Source organism: Brassica napus, chromosome C3 (assembly GCF_020379485.1).
Source record: "Brassica napus cultivar Da-Ae chromosome C3, Da-Ae, whole genome shotgun sequence".
NCBI lineage: Eukaryota > Viridiplantae > Streptophyta > Magnoliopsida > Brassicales > Brassicaceae > Brassica > Brassica napus.
In genome coordinates this window covers 27,768,155-27,791,349 of record NC_063446.1, presented here as the reverse complement: position 1 = coordinate 27,791,349, position 23,195 = coordinate 27,768,155, and the positions used below count along the sequence as shown (strand labels likewise).

General features: G+C 35.7%; 3 pseudogenes; all 3 read right to left on the bottom strand.

Moving 5' to 3' along the window:
* Window positions 1-8,278: 8,278 nt before the first annotated feature.
* On the bottom strand, window positions 8,279-9,971 carry LOC106385798 (annotated as a pseudogene).
* Window positions 9,972-11,784: 1,813 nt separating this feature from the next.
* On the bottom strand, window positions 11,785-14,427 carry LOC106384323 (annotated as a pseudogene).
* Window positions 14,428-17,432: 3,005 nt separating this feature from the next.
* On the bottom strand, window positions 17,433-22,963 carry LOC106389183 (annotated as a pseudogene).
* Window positions 22,964-23,195: the final 232 nt, after the last annotated feature.

The window sequence follows — 23,195 nt, the reverse complement described above, 5'->3', positions numbered from 1 at the left end:
AAAATTTGGTATCATCATGGGGAAACTGATTATGAACATGGTAGTACTAGTGAACCTCAGCCAGCGGTTAGATTAGAAGAACCAATTAGAACGGATGTAGATTATGGTGTAGGTACTGAGGAGATGGTAAATGATCATTTTAGAGGGGAAGATTTACCCAATGCACAAGCTAGAAGATTTTATGATATGTTGGATGCTGGAAAGCAACCATTGTACGAAGGTTGGAGAGATGGTCATTCAGCTTTATCATCTGCTACAAGATTGATGGGCATTAAAACAGATTATAATTTGGCTGAAGACTGTGTGGATGCGATTGCTGATTTTGTAAAAGGTATTCTACCCGAGGATAATGTAGCTCCTAGTTCATACTACGAGGTTTAGAAACTCGTAGCTGGTCATGGTTTATCGTATCAGGTAATAGATGTATGCAGCGACAACTGCATGATTTATTGGAGGGCGGATGAACAGCGGGTTACATGCAAATTTTGTGGAAAGCCTCGTTATAAAGATACGAGTGGAAGAGTTCCAGTGCCATATAAAATGATGTGGTATTTGCCTTTGACGGAAAGGTTGCAGAGGTTGCATCTGTCTGAACGCACAGCGCAACCAATGAGATGGCATGCGGAGCACTCAACAGATGGTGAGATCAGACATCCTTCAGATGCAAAAGCGTGGAAATATTTCCAATCAAAGTATCCCGAGTTTGCGTATGAGAGAAGAAATGTCTACCTTGGATTATGTACTGATGGTTTCAGCCCGTTTGGCAAGAGTGGAAGACAATATTCTCAATGGCCAGTCATTCTTACACCATACAACCTACCCCCAAACTTGTGCTTGCGACGAGAGTTTTTGTTTCTCTCGATTCTCGTTCCCGAACCAGAGCATCCTAAGAGATCACTTGATGTGTTTCTTCAGCCACTAATATATGAGTTGCAAAAACTATGGGCTCAAGGTGCTGAAACATACGATGTTTCGTGTAAAGAAAACTTTCAAATGCGGGCAGTACTAATGTGGACAATAAGTGATTTTCCAGCATATGGTATGTTATCTGGATGGACAACGCATGGAAGGCTATCATGTTCATATTGTCAAGATACCACTGATGCTTTCCAACTAAAACACGGAAGGAAAACGTGTTGGTTTGACTGTCACAGGAGATTCCTACCACCTGATCATCCATATCGTAGGAGTAGGAATTTGTTTACGAAGAACAAGAGGGTGCTTGACAGTCCACCTCCGGAAATTTGTGGGAAAGATTTGAGGACACAACTAAGAGATTTTGGTGCAGAAAGGACGCCAGACGTCGGTGGACATGAGCGTTTTCCGGTAGATGCTGTTGGAGACCTACATAACTGGCACAAAAAAAAAAGTATTTTCTGGGATCTGCCATACTTGGAAGATCATCTGCTAAGGCATAATTTAGATGTCATGCATATTGAGAAGAACTTTTTTGACAATCTCATGAACACGATCCTTAATGTTCAAGGTAAAACAAAGGATAATTTGAAGTCAAGACTGGATTTAGTCGATATATGTGCTCGTTCAGAACTTCATGTTGATGAGAATGGTAGGGCTCCTTTTCCCATATACCGACTTGATGCAGAGGGAAAAGATGCGTTCTTTGATTGGATTTCAAACGATGTGGAATTTCCAGACGGTTACGCATCTAATTTGCGTAACTGTATCGACACAAAGGAAGGAAAGTTTACTGGCTTGAAAAGCCACGATTGCCAAGTAATGATGCAGCGCCTCCTTCAGTTTGCCTTCAAGGAATTATTACCACGAAATGTTCATGAAGCAATTGCAGGGATAAGTGGTTTCTTCCGCGATTTATGCACAAGATCAGTGACTCTTGAAGGTATTGAAAATTTGAAGACTAACATAGCCGTGATTCAGTGCAACCTTGAGAAGATATTTCCTCCCTCATTTTTTGATGTTATGGAGCATCTTGTTATTCACCTGGCAAGAGAATTGGAACTTGGTGGTCCTGTGCAGTATAGATGAATGTATCTGTATGAGCGGTATATGTTCCATTTGAAGAAGATGGTGAAAAATTTAAGTAGGGTGGAAGGTTCTATAGTCGCACAGATGATCAATGAAGAAACTTCAAACTTTGCCGAGTACTACTTTCCAGCAGAAGTTCAGACAAAAAACAGAAGACCTGCTAGGCATGATGATAGAGGCGAACGGGCAACATATCATGTTACGGTTCCAAACATTTTCACACACGTTGGACGACTTAGCGAAAAACCAAAGGACCGTCGACTTACTGAGCAGGAGCGCAGTAATTTGCAAACATATTTGCTCACCAACTGCGAAGATGTTCTTCAATATGAGAGGTAAATAAATTAGCTTACAAATTTTTATTTTAACAAGTTGAAATTTAAATCTTAATTAATTACATTATTGTCATCATATGTACAGGATTTTCACGGCAGAAAAGAGGTTCGAATATAGATACGCCACAGAGGACGAACTAGAAGAAATGAAACAGAGAGAATTTTCTGGATGAATGTTTACTTATGTGAGTGCTTTAAACAAATTAAAATATCATTTATCACATATTTATACTAATTCACATTTATTGATATAACATATATATGTGCTATTAATATAGGTGTCTGCTGGTTTGGCCAGAGGTGAAACATTTGACGATTGGATACGCGAGATGGTCGTTGGACCAAAATTTGTTGTGAAGTCATATCCGAGATTTTGTACTCGAGGATATGCATTCACAACTCAGAAGAGGAGACGTTCGAGTACGACTTATGATGCTGACGTTTGTTCTGCATCAGGAGATGATGTATACTACGGACACATACATGAGATTTTGGAAATCAAGTATTTGGGCATGGTTGGATTGCACTGTACTGTTTTCTATTGTGATTGGCACGACAACACTCGAGATCGAGGTGTGAGAACAGATGCATTTGGTGTTACATCAGTAAATTCGAGGCGAAAGCTGCAATACTATGATCCTTTCATTCTTGCTTCTCAGGCCGATCAGGTAATTAAATGTTAATTATTTAGAATGATTCATCATCATGTGTATTAATTTATAATTTTACTAATAATTTTTTTAATGTTACAGGTTTGTTATATCAAGTACCTTCGGGTAAGGAACAGAGATGATCCATGGGTTACTGTTACAAGACTCAACCCAAGAGGCCGAGTTCAGGGAAGTTCTGAGCTGGAAGACCCACTACAACCAAGCACATCCGGCAACTTAAGTGCAGCAGAAGATTTAGCTGGAGTTGGTCTTGTAGTCGATTTAACCGACTTCGGAGAGGAAGCCGTCGTTCACGTAGAGGATGAATCAGTGATTGGAGAGTTTCACCAAGATCCAGATTCAGATTCATCTGGTGATGATGACTCGAAAACAGACTAGCATCGATTTTTTTTTTTTTTTTTGGAATATTCCGACGGAATTCCGAGGAAGATAAGGGTTTCCTCAAAATATTCCGAGGAAATTCCTAGGAAGTAGAGTTTTTAAACCGAAAACAACGTTTTGCGGTTTGAATAACACTTATATAACCCTTATTAAGTGTCTTAGACTGATTATGAAGTCAAAAATTTGTTCCTTACCCTATAATAAACACTTTTCCGATTGTACGAACGAAATCTCCACAACATAAGAGAAACACTTATACACTTTAATGAACGGTAAAAGGAATACTTACAATTCATTTCGAAATTTTGTTATTTCATGGTTTATGATCATCTATACAAAGAATCCTCAATGGTATGCATTACAATTGTATAAGAAATGAAATACGACAAAAAAAATCGATGTTTTGAAACCCCAAACACTAGTTTCTCGGAATATTCCGACAGAATTCCGAGAAAATTCCGAGGAAGTAGAGCTTTTAAACCGAAAACAACGTTTTGTGGTTTGAATAACACTTATATAACCCTTATAAAGTGTCTTAGACTGATTATGAAGTCAAAAATTTGTTATTTACCCTATAATAAATACTTTTCCGATTGTATGAACGAAATCCCCACAACATAAGAGAAACACTTATACACTTTAATGAACGGTAAAGGGAATACTTACAATTCGTTTTGAAATTTTGTTATTTCATGGTTTATGATCATCTATACAAAGAATCCTCAATGGTATGCATTACAATTGTATAAGAAATGAAATACGGCAAAAAAATCGATGTTTTGAAACCCCAAACACTAGTTCCTCGGAATTTCCTCGGAATATTCCGACGGATATTTATGTATCCGTCGGAATTTCCTCGGAATATTTTCATTTAACCGGACAAATATTTCGCGAAAATTGAAATCGGAATTGCGAGGAAATTCCGACGGAAACTATCCGTCGGACCCTAGGAGCCGCTTCTTCTTCCCCATTTCTCTCTTCTTCTTCTGCGCGGCTCCTCTCCCTCCTCTCCGGCGATCTCCCCCTTCTCTCCGACGATATCTTCGGCGATCTCCCCCTTCTCTTACACAAATCATGTAAGGACCCTATCCCACTCTCTTAGGTTCTATTTGTTAGGTTTTTGTGTAGATTTGATAGATTTTTGTTAGGGTGATTGGTTAGGATTGTGATTTGGTTGTATAATAGGTTTAGAATTGTGATTTGGTTGAATAATTTGTTTTGTTGAATTGATTTAGAATTTTTTTATTTTTTTGTATTTATAAAATTGATTTTTGTATATAAATTCGATTTTTGTGTATAAATTCGATTTTTGTATTTTACAAAACGTTTTTTGTATATAAATTTGATTTTTTGGATTTTACAAAACATTTTTAATATCTATAAAACTTTTTTTGTGATTAAAAACTATTATTTGGGATTTAAAAAAAATAAATATATATATATATATATAATATAAATTTCTATATTTATTAAACATTTTTAATATTATTAAAACTATTTTTTGTAATTATTAAACTATTTTTTATTTATTAAAACTATTTTTTGTTTATTAGAACTATTTTTATATATTTATTAAACATTTTTAAAATCTATAAAACTTTTTTCTGATTAAAAACTATTATTTGGGATTTTATTTTATTTTTTTAAAATTTAATTTTTATATTTTTATATTTATTAAATATTTTTTTTTTTAATTTACAAGTCTCATGATGATCAGACCCGGCCTCGACAGCGTCGTGGTCGTGGTGGTACGGGAAGTCAGTCTCAGGATTCCAGCCATTTTCAGGATTCCCCTTCGCCCCACAGCTCCTACCATACATCTCCCTCTGCTGCACCCGCTCCTGCTCCTCTCGCTCCCGCTGCTGCACCCGCTCCTGCTCCTCCGGGTCCTCCGAGAGTGATGAGTGTTGCGGTTCGACAGCCCGGTCGTGACCATCTTCCCTATCTCACTCTGTATCCACATGGACGAGGTCAAACATGGTAATTAAACATATATTTTTTTTCATTAAAATTTGATTCATTATTAACCGTTTGTTCTTTTTATTAGGTTCAACCGATCCGGGAACGGGATGAGCGCATGGATCAACCGTATGATGTACTCGGCCCTCGACAAGGGACATCCGACTTTCACTGACTTCCCTACCGACAAGCAGCATCTGTGGTTTCGTCAGTTTGCGGTAAGTATTCTAATTTTTTACTTATATTTTTAATCTTTAATATAAATTTTCTACAAATTGTTTTTTTTTCAGCAAGAATTCAACTGGAATTCCGATGAGACGCTCTTTATCTATCACCAATTCGTCCATAAAGTTATGGAACAACTATGAGAAGCAGATCCACGAGTGGAAGAAGAAGTGGGAAATCAACAAGGTTTGTTTTTAATTTATTAAATATTTTTTTAATTTATTAAACTATTTTTTGTTTTATTAAACTACTTTCTTTTTTTTTATTAAAAGGTCCCAAAATCGATAAACAACACGGTTTGGACGGAGTTGTGTGCGCATTGGGATAAGGAAGAGACGAAAGAAACTTCTTCCACCAACTCCACCAACCGCAGGAGCGACCGTAAAGGGAACGGTGTCTTCAAGCATAACTTGGGTGCTCATTCTATTGCCTCTCTGGGAGATCGCATGGTAAGTTCAGTCGCTTTTTCTTCAATTATTTAAGTTTTGAAATTTTATTTTTTGTGCATTTCTTCTAATTTCTAATGTTTCTTTAATTTATGTTTTTTTCAAGGCGGAAGAAAATGATGGCGAGCCGGTTGATGATCTCGCCCTAATGAAGAGGGCGTATACCAACAAGAAGACCGGCCATATTGATGACGGTCTTGTGAGGGAAGTGGCCACCCTGGTCCAAACTCAGGTGCAAGACGAAGTGTCTCAGCTTCAAACCGAGGATGACGCTTCGACGGCTTCGACCAACTTGTCCCGGTTTCGAATCAACGAAATCGTTGAATCCGTAATTTTTTTTTTTAAAAGTTCAATTCATTTATTTCTTGATTTAAATTTGGCTATTTTCTATTTCAGTCAGTTCCAAAGAAGAAGAGACGTTTGGTCGGTTTGGGTCGTCGCACCCGGTCGGTTCCTCCTTTTTCTGCACCACCGCCCTTTGTTGATCCAGAAGTACTTACGGCTCAGTTGAAGAACAAGAATGATCGCATATCTTTGTTGGAGACCCAGATGGCGGCTCAACAGGCGGGCTATGAGGCACAGAGGAGGTTGAACCAGCAAATGATGGAGATGATGCAGAGGATGTACCCGAACGAGGTGTTCTCGGACGTGCCAGACCCGTAGTTTTTTTTTTTTCAAAAACCCGGAATGTTTTTTTATTTGTACAACTTTGAATATTAACTAATATGATTTTAATTTTAATTTTAATTTTATATTTTCGAATTTAAATTTCAAAAATTTTATTTTTTTAAAAAAAAATATTTTTTTTTAAATTCCGAGGAAATAAACCCTCGGAATATACCGAGGGACATGTTCCTCGGAATATACCGAGGGACTCATTCCTTGGAATATACCGAGGGACTCATCCCTCAGAATATACCGAGGGACATGTTCCTCGGAATTTTCCGAGGGTTCAAATTCCGAGGAAATGAACCTTCGGAATATATCGAGGGACATGTTCCTCGGAATATACCGAGGGACTCATTCCTCGGAATATACCGAGGGACTTGTTCCTCGAAATTTTCCGAGGGTTCATTTCCTCGGAAATTCCCGATGAAAATTCCGAGGAACATTTCGTCGGAACCTCCGAGGTAAATTCCGAGGAAGTTCTCCCTCGGTATATTCCGAGGAGCTTTCCGACGAACTGGTGGTCCTCGGAGTTTCCTCGGAAATTTGTTTCCTCGGAATTCCGTCGGAAAATTCCGAAGAATTTCCGAGGAAAAAAGAATTTCCGAAAAGTTATTTCCGAGGACTTGTTTCGTCGGTATGTCATCGGAATAACGTTATTCCGATGACATACCGACGATTTTTTCCCTCAGTATGTCGCTGTTTTCTTGTAGTGTATGGAGTAGTTAGTTTTCCTTATTAATTTGGTGGAAGTTGTTTAGATAACATAACCCCAAAAAAAGAGGAAAAACACCAGTAATATGTGTTCATAGCTCCAGTATGTAACAACAATTTAGCTTTCGTGGAGAATTACCCATAATAAGTATCTAAATATCAATATTTGAATACTACAAGATACATATGTTTAGCAATTAGCACTTTTGTCGATACTCTACTATAGTAAATAGTGATGCTAAACATAGACTATATACTATGTTAGGTAATTAGTGCCTTGGTATCTGACAGCAACTACCATTTGGTTCGGATATTTCAAATATATCAGTGAAAAAGATTGGGACAGTTGACATTAAAAGTTTCTGATATATAGCTGAATATTTAGTTAAGGCTTCATGTCCATATGTTCATTACTCATTGCTATTTTCTATAAGAGTTTGAGATCTAGCTGCTACATTTCAAATTACATTCTCCTACGATTTATACAGATACATTTTATGCGAGTTCACGACAAAACTCTTTTTGAATGACCTGTTTTAGTCTACTGATTAGATGTGGGTATCCCAATTGAAATTAATCATAAAACAACGCGTTTTCTCATTACTGTTTAATTAGTATATATCAAGGCACATAGTATACACTTAAAAAAAAAACTAAAATAGAAATGAAACACACATATAATATGGTCCATAGACGGATAGACCCGCGTGGCATTACTTCATGTCCTATGCAGTACACAGAATCAAAGAGTACGGAAGCCTACATACTCAAAGACATTTATGTATGTATAGGTTGTACGGTGAGTTAGAAGCTTAGGAAGAACAATAACATGTGGTTCCACATGGAGTTGTGCTTCTCACCCTCTCCATTTATGGCGTCGGTGAAGTTTTATATATATTTTATTTATCAAACAATACAAAGTGAACCCACGAAACATAACAATAATTACAACAGATAAACTATTGTTTTGTTACTCGACCAAGAACATTTCTATAGTTTTCTCCAATGCCTCTCTAGGGACAGCTCCTGTGATACTATCTTTCTTCTCACCGTCTTTGAATATGATCACGGTCGGAACGCTGCGTATCCCGTAACGGTTGGTTGTGTTTGGGCTTTCGTCAGTGTTGATTTTGTAATTTGAACTTGCCTGCGAAGTCCTTAGCCAGTTGGTCAACTATGGGGCGAATCATACGGCATGGTCCCACACCATGGTGCCCAAAACTCGACCAATACTGGGACATCTGATTCGAGAACCTGCGTTTGCCATTCTGAATCAGACCGGTTTGGTACTGCATCATCAAACAAACATGTTTAGTTAGATCTCTCAAAGTGAATGCTCATTATAGTCGCAGACTACTAAACTGGAAATCTAGTTTAACCTAACAGCTATAGATTCACCATAGATTATAGATAGAGTCAAGTGAACCATTCGTTTTCTTATTAGCCGAAATTTTAAAGAACTATATATATATTATATATAAACTGTAGCCCCCAAATTATTGATTTCCATTAATTAAGATTAACCTAAAAATATTTATGGCACCTTAAGTTTCTGATCAAACCATGCTAAAAAGAAGGTTGCAAGATAGATTGTATACCTTCGACAGCCGCGGCCGAAGTGGTGCCTTGATCTTCGCAAACGATTTCACCTCTGCACTCCGGAAACCTGACGTGAGAACCAACCGTAACCGCTGAAGTAGATGAGATTGAGGACGTGATCAGCAGAGAAAGCACGAGGATTTCGGTGATGCAATCATGCAAAGACGCCATTGAAGCAGACACGCAGTTTTAGTGGTAGAGAAATGTTTGTTTGGTTTTGGCTGTTTGATTTGAACGAGAAACTGAGAGCACACAAATGCGATGTTGATAATTATTCTTTATGATTTCGCCACATCATTCTTGGTCCTATAGCATAACGGCATCGTTTAGAAGAATTCTACTTGGTTAAACCGATTATGTTACAAAACCGATTCCGGTTATATAACAATTCCGGTTAAATAACAACACATTATTCGTTTTTCCCATGAGCTTATAAACTAGTTTCAATTCGTTTTTCCTCATGAGCTTTTAAACTCGTTTCTGTTTTCTACAATTAAAATTAGATACACAAGTATCAAATGTCAAAAGTGAATATTATGAAAACTTTGAGATGTGTCACAGCTTGGAATACAAAAGAAACCTTTAAAACAAAAAAACAAAAAAAATTAAGAAGAAAAGAGTAATTGTTAGTGACAAATTCTCAAAATCTTCCTATATATTAATTGAGAAGTCACTTAAGTGGATTTTGCTTATGTGTCACTCATAGGTGAAGTTATAATTAATTCTCTTAACTTGATTGATTGTTGATATTTGAATTTTTATTTATTTAATTAAATTTTTAGAAAGGAAATTGATCCTAGAATTACCTAATCTAATACATATTACCAAAAAACAATTGAACAATTAAACAAAATTATATGGTAAGTCATTTAAAATAATAATAATAAATTTAAAAGTTTATTATAATATAAGATTGAAAAATCAGAAGATTATATTCATACAAAACTAGAGTTAATATTCTATTACTATAATTATTATAGCTTTGATGATAATAAAATTATATGGTAAGTCGTTTAAGATAATATTAATCAATAAAAAAATTTATTATAATATAACTTAAAAAATGGAAACATTATATTAATATGAGGCTTGATTTAATACTATATTTATATAATTCATATAGCTTTGAATAATAAAATGGGCATGTTTTATTTTTTAATAGAAAAAAAGAAAGGAGATATAAATAAAAATGAGTGATGAATAATATTTTTTTATGATATTTTTGGTTATTTTATTCTTTTACGTATTTAATTTTTATTTGTTTGCAAAATACATGTGTTTTACATATTAGTATAACTGTGAATTAATTATTTTATGTGTGTTTAGAATATGAAGACGAATTGAATACAGATGATCAATATAAATTATAAGTTCTAAAATTGATAGGGTCAAAGATGAAAATATAACATAAATTAAATGTAAAAGAAAATTATTTACAAAATATTGATATGTATTTTTGCGGCATAATAAACTTTTAAATGTATGATAACAAAGTTCTAGAAAATTTATACAAATAAAAACATATTATTTTAATATTAATTATCAATTTCTAAAATAATGACATCATGTTATTTAAAAATTTAGATATTACTTTTTGATATATAATTAGTAAATCAGATTTAATTAAAACAGGTATGTATTAAAGTAATTTAAAGCTAAAAGGTTATTTTTAATAATTATGATTATTATTCAACATTGTCAAATTATAAAAATAATATATAATTTTTATATAATGTTTATATCTGCGAAATCGTGGGTTACCATCTAGTTAAATATTAAATAATAATTATCAACTGAAATCCTGAAATAGCTGTGTATTAGTCTTTAGCATAATTTTAAACTATATGGATATATTTCTATTTCAAATGGTTAAAAAAACCTAAATTCTACTATAAAAGAAAGAAAAATAGTTTTTAGATAGCAAACATTCTACACATAAAAAGAACAAGTTCACTTTAAGTTATTTTGATTTGGAATGTTTTTAGTCTAAATCTCGAACTTCAGAATGAGGATTGAAAGTCAAAATGGAACCTTATATTATATGGTTATAAAGTCAACTGTACTAATATAATAACAATAATAATCTAGCGCGCAGTATACCAGGTCGATGGTGTTTTATGGACGGATCTTGGAAAACAGAGGATAAATATTCAGGGAGGATGGTACAGTACCCTGGAAGGTTACGATGGACTAACGGGAGCAAAGAATACGAGAGCGAGTCAGTCGCCACTACACACAGAGATAGAGGCTCTCATATGGGCAATAGAATGCATGAGGAATCTTCGACAGTCTTGTGTTACTTTTGCAACGGATTGTGCTCAATTGGTGAAGATGGTTTCGGAACCAGAAGAGTGTTCAGCCTTTGCAAGCTATTTGGAAGACATAAAGTTCTTGAAGAGAAGTTTCAACAGCTCAGAGATCATTCATATACCACGGACACAGAACTCAAAGGCGGATAGTCTAGCACGTAGTGCAAGGAAACAACCGTCGTTTGTCGTTCATATGGATGCAGAGTTACCAGGATGGTTCACAGAGTCTATATGAATCTGTTTTGTTGCTGACAAAAAAATAAAAATAAAAATAACAATAATAATAATAATATAATAAAGTCAACTGTACTAAGGCCATGAATATATATCGAATATCGCGGATACTTAAAGTGGTTTCTTCGGAAAATTAATGTGTGGGCCCCACTTAAATTTAAAAAACCAGTCCCAAAGTCACGAAATAAGGATCGATCTTGGAGGAGTTTTTGCACTGTTTGCAGGCCCCACCAACACGTAGCGGTCCGCGATTGGTTCAGTTTTTTTTTAAACAAAAAAAAAATTAAGAACCGCGTAACCGGTTTTACCGTTAATCATGCTCTAATGAGAGTGACTTCTATTACCTCTCAATAAAAGTCTTATCATATATAAGAAACAAGAAGAAGATTCCATGCTAATAAGAAAGGTATCAACGAAATCTGTGTTCTAGTTCTTAAGAGGATAAAAAGAAGCAATAGAGCTCACTTTAAAGAAACTCTGCCTCTCTTTCGTCTGCTACTGCTGCTGCTCTCTGCAACCTTAGTCTCCGAGGGTTTGTCTTCTTCTCCCGGTTCGAGACCAAGGACGCCCAGAAGAATGAACTCCTTCAACAAAATCGTGTCCACAAAGGTAGCCACATCTGTCCTAAACTTCTCAGAACATTTCTCATTACTTTCTCCCCCCTCTTTAACCTTTCCCCTCACCAAAGATGCCACTGGAGCTCCGTCTCTATAAGCATCACACGCCTTCAACACATCATGAGCACAGCTGAAGAAATGCCCATACGAAAAGTCTTCAAAATACTGTGAAATTCAAAACCCACCACAAGAATTAGCCTCAATAATTTATTTTCTTGTGATACAAGAAACAGTGTAAATGGATGAGTTTTAGGGTTGTCTTTTGATACCTTGGGTGGTCTCCTCGTGTTGTAAACCATATCTTCAAAGAAAGTAAGAATATGCTTTCGCTGTAAGCTTTAGATCTGCTCTCCCCGGATGGAGAACCTGATGTCCTCGCTAAGCCAGGCTCGTTGAAGTAAGGCTTTTCATTCAGGATTAGGCCTTGGATTGAGACAAGAACCTGTAACATTGTAGATTTGTTGGGGAGCCACTTCTCCTTTGAGCTACCACTCCAAGTGCCGAGAAGACTCAGACACACTTTCCCACAACCGTAGAGATTTGGGTTGATTCCTAGCCCACCAGAGTGGTAATGAACAACCTTTATAAAGCCCAAAAAAAAAAGACTTTCAGGAGACCACAAAAACACACTTTTGAAACAGTTCAAAAAGACTTACCGGTGGTACAGAAGGGTATGTATCTGGAAAGAAGATATCGAAAAAGAAGAGACCATCATGGTAAGGAGTTCCATCTGCTCCAATAATCACAGCCCTCAAAAGATCCATCCTAGACTCATAAGCTCTCACAAATATCATCCCTGTTGCAACAAATAAAGATAAAGTAAGTAAGTTGCTAATATTAAGCTGTATATGTGATATTATTACACTAACCAGGCAAATCATTCTCTAGAATCCCTCACTCTTCTTGGATTCTTTTAGCCCATTCCTTTGTATGCTGAAAGTATGAAAAAAAAAACTTTCAGTTAAACAACATTCTCAAGACTAATGATTTAACTTATTGTTCATCTGGTTGCAACCTTTTTTGAAGCTGTTCCTTTGGAAGCATACTGATGGTCCACCAAATCTTCAACGATGTCAAATCTTTTGAAAAACACAAACTTGCCAAGATAATCGTCCATATTTCTCTTTACTCTGCAAGTAGTTGGAGCTGAAATAACCTCTTGCACTCCAGGCCGAGCATTATAAATACCTTTTTTCTTGTTTTGTGTGGGAAGCAATACACTAGATGATGAAGCTGGAGCTGGAACAGGAGGCTGAGGCTCAAGAAGATTCTGTGGCAAAGCGTAAGCAGAATTTGGTATGATTCCTTTAGAGTTATGTGGTAAAGCATTCCATGGTTTGTCTGAATGTTGAGAATGGATTCCACTTATTATTTTTGGTTTCTTGGAGCTGCTGCTGCTGCTGGTAGCTTCTGGTTTAATACCGTGTTCCTCACGTGAAGACTTGTTGCTTCCACACCAGCTGGAAGCTCCTTCTCCTTAGCATCAAAAAGGGCTTGATACTCGGAGACGTAATCATCAGCCTCCTGATCCTCTTCCATATCCATCTCATAGCCATATTGATCAGAATCGTCTTCGTAGATCAAAGAGTCTGGGTCTAGTAAACTATTTGATGATAGTGGAGAGGATCCAGGAGAAGACTCATTTTCCTAATGATGAAAAAGAACGTCGTTTTTAGCTGTGAAAGCAGTTATCACATTGATAAATAATATATAAAAATCAAAACACTTACCTCTTGCTCATCGTCAGAAAAGGATCCTAATTGTATAGCTTTCCCTTTGTTATTATTATCAACATTGTTGTTATCAAGAACATTACCGTTTTGCATTGCAACTGGAGTTGTGCCCTACAAGATAATGAACGATGATATCAGGGAAGATCTTGAGTAAGATAAACATAATATCCACAGTTGATTAGCAAAGACTATGAGAGTTTTGTTTAATTATTTAAGCAGTTGAATGTGTTCCAAGTAAAAGGAAAAACAAACTCATCAGTTTACAATGCACATCAAATAAGCAAACAGCATAAGTACTACTTAATAAACTGATTACTAAAACAGTCAGTTAGGGTTTTTAGTGATCACAATAAACACAGCCGAGAAACGAATACGATCCTTGAGGATGTGAATTAGGTAAATATTCAGTGAATTTTGGGATGCACAGTTAAAAAAATTTACCTGTCTAGTAAACCTAAGATAAACAGATGATTATTCAATATGATCATTAACCTTGTTTGGCGTTAGAGTTGTATAAACAATCTCAGGCTCCATTGAACGATTTCCACTAAACAGAGAATTGAATTTGCCAACAACTTATTAGAGGAGAAGAAGAAGAAGAAATCGACGGAAACATACTTCTCTCTTCTCCCCTATTTAATCATAATCCTAGCCTGTTCAATTTGGATTTCAGGTCAGGTTTGGATTCGGTTTTCTCCATTTTTTATTTATTTTTATTTATAAAATTGAACTACTACATTGAAACCATATCTAACATATACTACCAGTTTTTAATTTATTTGATTATATACCAAAAACCTTAATTATATTTGTCTTTTATAAAAAAAATTTAGTTTATATGATTAGAAATCAGATTTATTAAAACCGAAATATATATTCCTTTCTCTAAAACTTAAATATAATATTTTCTGTAAATAAACCATAATTTTTAATTTGACAAAAATGAGAAAAAATAAAACAACCTTTTTAACATAAAACAAAATAAAAAAATACAAAATCAATGTTTTAATTATGAATATCATATTAATTAAATAAAATATTTATATATTATTATATATTATAAAATTTACATATAAGTATACTAATATATTTTAATTATCCGGTTTCTTCGGTTTATTCGTTGGATCGGTTTATATACTAAATCATATTCAAAATTTTAAAATTGCATCCATTCAGTTTATTCGGTGTTACCAAATCCAAACCACTTTTTCTACTTGGTTCAGTTTGATTTTAATTGGTTAATTTTACCAGATTGAACACCCCTACATAATACTAATCCTAATTATAAGAAAGCAAAATCTAATTAGAAGTGTTTTAATTTAACGTGATTCTCTAAGATGATGGGGCCCAGTTTTGGCTGGGCGGTTCCGATCCAATTTTATTGCTGACATGGCTATATAAACGGTGATGATTATTGATGTGCTCATTCTTACAAAGCTATAAAAAGGCAAAGAAGAAACCGAGAAGAATATAACAATAATCTAGCAGCACAAGTAACTTCAACTGATGGGCAAATTGAGTATGAAACTCATAATGTAAGTTTAAGCTTTAGTTTCTTTTTCCGTTTGACATCTTGTGATTAGTTTTCTGTTTTGATGAGTTTTGTTTCGTTTTCATCTTGAAAGACTTAATCTACTTAGAACTGACGAGCATGTTTAAGGAGAGCACCTTAAGTTCTATTGAGGTTCACAAGAAGATAACAATAAAGGAGCAGTCGAAGAGTTGGATGATCTAGGTTTAGAAGAAAATTAAAATATTTGGTGTACAAGATCTGACCCAACATAAGACATGTTACAAATAATGATTAATTGATTTTTTTTGGTCCAAATGATTAATTGATTTGACATATGTTATGATCATGTTAATAACGGTAAAACATCAAAACTATATTATAAGATGCCAAATATACATCTTATAATGTTAATATGCCAAATATACATCATATAATGTTTTGATAATGCATATATGTACACATGTCTTATTTTCAAAACGTAAATTTTCTTAAATTTAAATTAGATACATAAGTATCAAATGTCAAAACTGAACATTATGAAAACTTTGAGATGTGTAGCAACTTGGAATACAGAAGAAACCTTTAAAAAAAAAAAAAAAAACAAGATATGAAAACTGTAATTGTTAGTGACAATAATTATCAACCGAAAGCGTAACAATTAAATAATTGTCATCTTGCTTTTCATATGTTTTCTTTTTCTCTTACTCAAGCACAACCAAAAACAAGAAACTCTAACCGTAGAGTTAAGCAAAGAGTTTAAAGAAGTTGTATCAAATGCTATCGAAGCTGGAAAAAAAAGATAGATTTGCTTAGAAACTTGAAAGTTTTCTCGCTTCCATACTTACCATAGAAGCTTATGATATTTCTTATGAAGAATATGATGCAAAAAAGGTCAAAAGGGTCTTGATGATGATATTCTACAGTGGATTAAAAAAAATCAAATTGCTGCAACCAAAGCATGCCAACAAAGTTCTCATCAGTCGCTGCCTCAAACTATGTAAGTAAATAGACTCCTATTTTACAAAAAAAACTCAAAATATAAACGCTAAATCAAACTCTATATGCAGCTAGAAGTGCCACATCACATGCTAACCTTAGGAACCAATTTGTAAAATCAACTTGGTTTCCTGCCAAGTAAGTGACTCTTGGGTTTTCAAGAAATTTATTTGATAAACTTTCCAACACCAAAAAGTTGGATCAAACTTGCAAAAAGAAGCATGAAGAATGTAAAAAACATATTTTCTTTGTCATTTCAATACTCATACTCTTAAAAGTCATATTTTAACCTTTTTAAGGTGTATATTAATTCCTAACATGCTAACATCTTGTGATCACTTGGAGCCATGGACACCCAAGGAAAATTACCACATCATCGGTCAATACGTGGTTGGTGAAAGGCTTGTGCAGAATACCAGAAGCAAGGATCAAGGAAAGTCTAATTTCTCAAGAATTTCTACACCAGCAACTACTTTTGAACTTGTTGATGTTTGTTTCCTTTTCGAGTTTCACATAAGTCTTTCCAGTATTGTATTTCATGACTTGAAGAAGTCTTCTTCCTGAAAATAATTAGACTTTTTTCATTTGTATGAGTTTGGTCAATCTGTGACAGTGTTTGTTGTGCAGATATTGCTATGATTTCAAGATACATAATCTGCTCTTTTCAACTCTCAGTATAAATTGAATTGGTATGTTTGATTTATGATCATTAAACAATCCAAAGTTCTTGAAAGTATCCCATCTTCTGTCATGTTACTATGACCTTTACACTGATGATCTTTTCACTCTCAATATTCGAAGACTATAAACATTCACTCTCCAGCAACTGCACAACCTGATTGGCTAAAGATTACAACACACACTACAATCTAAGTCTTTGGGGGATCTCTCAGAAAACCATTTTCAAGATCTGCCGTCTTCTTTCCTAAAATATTGTTTCTGGTAAAAATCAGAAAAGACATTGCTTTGTCATCTTTTGGATGTAGTATCCCTACCAATAAAAGTCATGTTATGCATAAGAAAGAGTGTTAAAAAAAAAAGATGTTATATATAAGAAAGAAAAAAAGAAAAAAAGAATCCATGCTAATAAAAAAGGTATGAATCAAGTACTATGTTCTGGTTCTTAAGAAGAATAAAAGAAGCAATGGAGCTCAATATGAAGAAACTCCGCCTCTCTTTGGTCTTTTACTTCTGCTGCTCTCTGCAACCTTAGTCTCTGAGGGTTTGTCTTCTTCTTCCGGTTCGAGACCAAGGACGCCTAGAAGAATGAACTCCTTCAACAAAATTGTGTCCACAAAGGTAGCCACATCTGTCCTAAACTTCTCAGAACATCTCTCATTACTCTCTTCCCCCTCTTTAACCTTAATTCCCCCTCACCAAAGATGCCACTGGAGCTCCGTTTCTATAAGCATTACACGCCTTCAACACATCGTGAGCACAGCTGAAGAAATGCCCATACGAGAAGTCTTCAAAATACTGTGAAATTCAAAACCCACCACAAGAATCAGCCTCAAGTCTTGTGACACAAGAAACAGTGTAAATGGATGAGTTTTAGGTTTTTATTTTGTTACCTTGGGTGGTCTCCTCATGTTGTAAACCATAGTCTTTAAAGAAAGTAAGAAAGTGTTTTCGCTGTAAGCTTTAGATAGGCTCTCCCCGGATGGAGAACCCGCCATTCTCTCGTGGCCAGGTTCGTTGAAGTAAGGTTTTTGGTTCAAGATTAGGCCTTGGATAGAGACAAGAACCTGTAACATTGTAGATTTGGTGGGGATCCACATCTGACTCGCGGCACCACTCCAAGTGCCGAGAAGACTCAGACACACTTTCCCACTGTTGTAGAGATTTGGGTTGATTCTTAGCCCACCAGAGTGGTAATGAACAACCTTTACAAAACCAAAAAGAAAAGGAACTTCACAATGAGACAACAAAAAACACACTTTTGAGACAGTCCAAAAGACTTACCGGTGGTACAGAAGGGTATGTATCTGGAAAGAAGATATCGAAAAAGAAGAGACCGTCATGGTAAGGAGTTCCATCAGCTCCAATAATCACAGCCCTCAAAAGATCCATCCTAGACTCATAAGCTCTGACAAATATCATCTCTGTTGCAACAAACAAAGAGAATGTAAGTAAGTAAGTTGCTAATATATTAAGCGGTGTATGTAATATTAATTACACTAACCTGGCAAATCATTCTCAAGAGTCCTCCACTCTTCTTGGATTCTTTTAGCCCATTCCTTTGAATGCTGAAAGTATGAACAAAGAATCTATCATTTAAACAAACATTCACAAGAATAATGGTTTAACTTATTGTTCATCTGGTTGCAACCTTCTTTGAAGATGTTCCTCTGGAAGCATACTGGTGGTCTACCAAATCTTCAACGATGTCAAATCTTTTGAAAAACACAAACTTGCCAAGATAATCGTCCATATTTCTCTTCACTCTGCAAGTATTTGAATCTGAAATAACCTCTTGCACGCCAGGCCGAGCATTATAAATACCTTTTGGCTTGTTTTGTGTGGGAAGCAATACAGTAGAAGAAGCTGGAGCCGGAACAGCTGGAGCTGGAACTGGAGCGTGAGGGTCAAGATATATCTGTGGCAAAGCGTAAGCAGAGTTCGGTATGACTCCTTTAGAGTTGTGTGGTAATTTTTTTGGTTTCTTGGCGCTGCCGGTAGCTTCTGGTTTAATACCGTGTTCTTCACGTGAAGACTTGTTGCTTCCACTTGATTTAGAATTTGGCAGCCAATCCATTGTTACCTCCACACCAGCTGGGAGCTCCTTTTCCTTAGCATCAAAAAGGGCTTGATACTTGGAGACGTACTCATCAGCCTCTTCCTCCTCTTCCTCCTCCAACTCCATCTCATAGCCATATTGATCAGAATCGTCTTCGTAGATCAAAGCGTCTGGGTCTAGTAAACTGTCTGATTGTGGAGAGGATCCAGGATCAGACTCATCGTTGTGAGTTGTGTCATAACCCTCACTAGCAGATTCCTAATGATAACAAATAATGTCATTTTTAGCTGGGAAAGGAGTTATCACGCTAATGAATAACATGGATAAAATCAAAACACTTACCTCTAATTGATGATCATCTTCAGAAAGGGATCCCAATTGTATAGCTTTCCCTTTGTTCTTATTATCAACATTATTGTTATCAAGAACACCACCGTTTTGCATTGCACCTGGAGTTGTGCCCTACAAGATAATATCCAATTGATTAGCAAAGCCTTAGAGAGTTTTGTTCAATTATTTAAGCAGCTGAATGTGGTCCAAGTATAAGTAAAAAAAAAAAAAACTCATCAGCTTGCAATGCACATCAATAAACAAACAACAATTAAGTACAACTTAATGTAAACTGAACACTAGAATAGTCAGTTAGAGTTTTTAGTGATCACAATCTACCGTCTAGTATGACCATATAAAAATCTTTTTCTCCCTGACACGGTTATCGAAGACCTAACGTTCTATCATCTTCCGACGCCGGTGGAGCATATGCTCGCCGGCGTCGCCTCCTGTCTCCTTTCCCTTTGTTCTTCTCATTTCCTCTCTTTCTTTTTGCTTCCCACTTTGTTTTCTCGCACAATTGTTTCTCTTCTTTTTGTGTTTACTCTGGTTTTAGAGCGCCAGTCAGATCTACATGTGTTTCTACGTCTGAAGCGGACTGGTCGCTGCTATCTCTCTTTTCCGGCCTTGAGGTGGTCGTCTGCCATGGAGGCTCGTGCCTCTTCAGTACGTCGGCTTTATACCACCGGATCTGATATTTTCTCGGGAAACTCCCGAAGATCTTCCACCATATCTACCACCCATTGTCGTTGTTCCTATGCAGTAGCAGCTCTCGAATCAGACTCCTCTGTTACGATTTCTCTGACCCATATACCAGTGATAAGAAGATTCATACAAGGCTGGGACAGTCATCTTCTGGAATCGAGCGCTTCAGTTTTACGGATCTCCTCAGACTTGTCTCAGAGCTGCTCCACCGTCTCCCTCCATGTTCTTCCCGGCGACGGCTTATTCCCAGACAACTCCATGGTAACCCTAATGGGCCTAGTGGGCTTCATTTACTATTATCTTTGTGTTATGGGCTTTTGCATTGAAATTTTCTTAGTGGGCCTTGGCTTATTATTTGATTCGCTCTATGATCGGGAATCATTAGCTTGCGTTTGGTGTTCTGGTTCTTCCTTCGGTAAAAAGAATATTGTTCCTTCATTGACCTCCTTTTGGGAGAGCCAAATTTTACTTTCCTCCCTTCGGGAGAGATCACTACTACCATCATCTCTTTTGGAAGAGATCTTCACGCCTCCACTTTCCCTCTATATGAGAGGTGAACCGTTTCCGGTGTCCAAACCGGTACTACTCTCCTCCTTTATGGAGCGAGTCTTGAAAAGCTCATTGGCTTTAGCCTTGCGAGCGTTTATTGACCATTCAATGGTTTTGGGTTTAAAGAAAGTTGATTCCAAATCTGCTATCCTCCAAATCTCAATATATCGAAGTCTCGAGGACTGGATTTCTTTAGTTGAAGATGTGGTGGCTGCTTGTGTTTTGTCTACAGCTTCAGACAGTGGTTCTAGATCTCTGAACATGTTCTCAGATGCTTGTGGCCTTGCCTCCCTATTCACCTCACAGGAATTGGTATACTGCTGTGTATTTCCTCTAATCCTATCCAGATGTATTCTCTTCTATGTTGTAGCATCAATGTGGTTGTCTCTTAGTTTTTATGATGTCCGTTTCTGGAACAATATATCCTTTATGGAGTGTAACCACCTTTAAATTTAATGAAATTGTTGTGCACAAAAAAAAAAAAAGTTTTTAGTGATCACAATAAAAACAGCTGAGAAACGATCCTTCATGATGTGAATTAGGTAAAGCAGTGAATTTTGGGATGCACAGTTAAACAGATTTACGGTCTAGTAAACTTAAGATTGATAGATGCAAATTCAATATGATCATTAACCTTGTTTGGCGTTAGAGTTGTATAAACGATCTCAGGCTTCATTGAACGATCTCCACTAAGAATTGATTTTGCCACCAACTTAGAGAAGAAGAAAAGAAGACATCGACAGGAACGCTTCTCTCTTCTAGCCCTATTTAATCATAATCTTAATCCTAATCCTAATTAATTTTTTTTTAAAAAGGAAAACTAATTTTTTTTTTCGATAATGTTTTCATTGATAACGACGCCCAATGGGCTCTTACAAGAAGATCAACCCAAATTCGCGTTACAACCTCGAAATATAATTTAAAGCCCAAATAAACGGTTTGTACCTTTGTGGTACTACGATCAAGGCTATGAATTTTATAGCCGTAGGATGCAAGATAAAAAAAAGTATTGGCTAAATCCAACGGATGAGAACTCTTCTATTTAACACAATCATAGCAAATCAAGGATGACTGCCTACCATCCTGACCCTGGAACATTGCATGCATGCCAATACACCCAAGATGATAAATCGTTTCACACTCCGTACACGACACACCTTTCTCAAAAATCTTTTCATGACAAGGAAACTGATATTTCTTCGGGAGCCTAACTTGGACCAACCAATGCTTACGTACCTCTCGAGCAACGTTCTCTCCAGGTTCCAACGACTTTTGGCCCCAACATCCCAAGAAAAAGCTTACCTTTGATGGCGCAAGTGACGTGGATGACAAAAGGTGGTTCCAATGGCACGGATGTCTTGATGATTTCCCCAGCTCTACACATATACTGTGTGTCACAAATGGGCATTTCTTGATCTTGCATTCCCAGCTCTTATTTCCTTTTTACATATATGACAATGTACTCTGTAAATAAGCTGATCAGTGGTGATCTCTCTCATCACATGATTATGTGCCTTATCATTAATCTCCAAAAGGTCAGGTTAAACTCATGAGAGCATGTTGAGTAATGTCAATTTGTAATCAAACCAAATCAGAAGAAGAAGAAAGGTAACTAGTGTGGTTTAGAGAAGCTGTCAAGTGTCTGAAATAGTATTGTAGTGGTGTGTAAGAAAGAAGTTAAGTAAGAAATAGAGTTATGGGTTAGTGGGAGTTGGTATGGAATTGTTAGCCATAGAATGGCATAGCTCTTGATATAAGATATGTAAAACAAAAACTTTATGCAATGGATCAAGAAGAATATGTTTCAGATATGCTCTAAAAAAACACTTCAAATCGTGAGTTATGACTGAAATCATAATAGTTGGTGGTGATTTCTGATATATCATCTTTGATGGTGATGAGTTTGAAGGATGATATTTCAAAATGCATCAACATCAAAGGCCATATATCAGAAATAGTTATTGTTCGTATATTGGAAAATCGTCACATATGAAAAATATTTCGAAAACTTTCACTTGCATATGTTAAATTTAGGGATTTTTTTATGTTTTGATTTTTTTTTTCAAATTATTTTTAATTTATTAACTTTTAGTTTTTAAAAATTATTTTTAATTTCTTTTAATTTAATAATAAATTTATATTTTATTCATTTATATTTTATTTTAATTTCTTAATAAATTTGAAATTTTATTCATTTATTTAGATTTTTTAATTTTTTGAGTTTTTATTTATTTTTTGCATTTATTTCTGATTTTTTAAATTAATTTTGATTTTTTATTATTTTAATTGTTTTTTATTTATTAATTAAAAAAACTGATACATGTGGAAGCACCGTAGTCTAATGGTTAAGGTGTAAAGGCTTTTACACCCAGGTCTGGGGTTCGAATCCCAGACTATGCAATTTATTGCAGAATACAGGAAACCCATCTTCAACATGGTGCAAGTAAATTCAGTCAGACGTGGATCTTCATA